The 2,339-nt window shown below is 40.7% G+C and overlaps 1 long non-coding RNA gene across 1 annotated transcript; it reads right to left on the minus strand.

Annotated features, from left to right (window-relative positions):
* Window positions 1–301: 301 nt before the first annotated feature.
* On the minus strand, window positions 302–2,339 carry LOC104964172 (uncharacterized). The gene is made up of 3 exons (XR_800389.1): window positions 2,306–2,339; window positions 1,275–1,367; window positions 302–448 (listed from the first exon to the last, which is right to left on the minus strand). It is a non-coding gene; the product is annotated as an uncharacterized lncRNA (long non-coding RNA).

The raw sequence follows: 2,339 nt of genomic DNA on the forward strand, positions 1-2,339 counted from the left end.
TGGGTGTGTGTGTGTGTGTGTGTGTGTGTCTCTCTTACCGGGCACGTGTGTGTGTGTGTGTGTCTTACCGGGTGTGTGTGTGTGTGTGTGTCTCTTACTGGGCGCACGTGTGTCTTACTGTGTGTGTGTGTGTGTGTGTGTGTCTCTTACTGGGCGCGTGTGTGTCTTACTGTGTGTGTGTGTCTTACTGTGTCTCTTACCGGGCGTGTGTGTGTGTGTGTGTGTGTGTCTCTTACTGGGCGCGTGTGTGTCTTACTGTGTGTGTGTGTGTGTGTGTGTGTGTATGTGTGTGTCTTACTGGGCGTGTTGACAGCAGGTTCCTCAGCAGCCCGAGGGTCTTCATCAGCACGTTGCTGTCGGGGTCCGATAGCAGCCGGAACAACTGTTCTGTTCCCAAACACCGGACGATCTCCACCTTCACCTTCTGATCCGCCTGGAACGCCATGTTCTACACACACACACACACACACACACACACACACACACACACACACACACACACACACACAGAGACGCGACGAACGACACGCACACACACACACACCGAGTTCAGTACTAAAGAAATGTGGCAGTCTGAGCCACTGTGTGAACATGTAAGGTGGATCTGCTTTAACTGTACGGTGTCCTTGGGTGTCATGAACGGCGCCTAAAATAAAATGCATTATTATTATAATAATTAGTATATTTTAACTCACTACAATCTAACACATCAAATCTGGAGTGGGGGATTTGTGTCTCCCCCTCTGGATGTGATCGTTTTTACAATTTGAGAGGGATAACAGAGACGGAGTGTAATGAATGCTCCAGATTAAAAACTGATTTAGCATTCAGACCAGAGCTGCAAACATCTATCGTCTAATCAATTCCTCAAAAGAAAGACAAATAGCTTTTTCTTTTAGCGATGAATTTGTTTGCCAATAAAAATGCTGGTTTTAGCTTTTCAAAAAGCAGCTTTATATGATATTAAAGTAAATATATTTGGGATTTTTGACAAAGCGAGACATTTCAACTATATAACGGAAAAGGTCCATTCCAATAGATTTCTCATATTTCTTGAATTTATTTTGTGAACTCTTTTGGCAAGGGCTTCAACGTAAGGTATATTCATTTATATATAAAAGTCCCGCAGCTCAAAACACAACACTGATGAGAGGATAGAGAGATTTAATGAACACAGGGCAAGTGGAGAGGAGAAGGGAAGTGAAGAGAATATTAATTGAAAAGAGAGGATGGTTGTAAGAACAAGTGTACAAATAGTTAAATCCTTTTCTTACCATTAAAGCCCAGATCCCATTGACCCTCAGAGCAGGACTGTCGCTCTGCGTCAGAGTGCAGAGCAGCTCAATCACCCCTGACTCCAGGATGGGCTGCATCACAGAAACAAATGACCTTCATATTAAACATCAAATCATGATTTTAAAAACAACCAATAATATCATTTGAGACAGGAATCAAGGTTTAACTACGTCACATCTTCTTGAGGTTACAGCGGACCGTAAGAGATACATACAAAACAGACTATTTGACTAATGTTGAGTAAAATAAAATGATCAAAAGAACTACAGTCAGAGAGGGCAAAAGTACACACATGCTTTACTCAAGTAGAAGTACAGATACTGGTGTTTAAAAATACTCTGGTGAAAGTAGAAGTACTGACTAAACTTCTTTACTCAAGTCAAAGTAAAGAGGCTTTGAAATGTACTTCAGTAAAAAGTACCCATAACTAGCAGCTGTTTTAAAGAGTACCTGACCTCCCTTTAGATTAATAGAACAATAATGTCATTGTTAGCTAATGAATGTTTCCATGGTGACCAACGGCAACATGACAACGTTTCCATTGGTCCCTCTTCTTTAGAGAAGACCAGGAAATGATGGATACACGGATCGTGTTCAAATCAATAGGCACGCAATGACTCTAAATAATAATGATCACGCCACCAAACACACATTCAGACTAAAGGAACCAGCCTGTTTGGAAAATGAGAGAAGTAGAAAGTAAAGGTATTTGAGTTCAACATGTAAGAAGTAGAAAGTACAGGTATTTGTGTTCAACATGTAAGAAGTAGAAAGTACAGGTATTTGTGTTCAACATGTAAGAAGTAGAAAGTACAGGTATTTGTGTTCAACATGTAAGAAGTAGAAAGTTCAGGTATTTGTGTTCAAAATGTAAGAAGTCAAAGTAAAAAGTCATCAGAAAAATAAGTAGTGGAGTAAAGTACTGATACCAGAAACATGTACTTAAGTACAGTAACGAAGTATTTGTACTCCACTGCTTCCCACCTCTGACTACAGATATGTAACGTACCTCTTTGCTGGGGGAGAACTCCAGCAGTAGATTG

This window comes from Notothenia coriiceps, unplaced genomic scaffold (assembly GCF_000735185.1).
Source record: "Notothenia coriiceps isolate Sejong01 unplaced genomic scaffold, NC01 NC01_scaffold00001871, whole genome shotgun sequence".
NCBI lineage: Eukaryota > Metazoa > Chordata > Actinopteri > Perciformes > Nototheniidae > Notothenia > Notothenia coriiceps.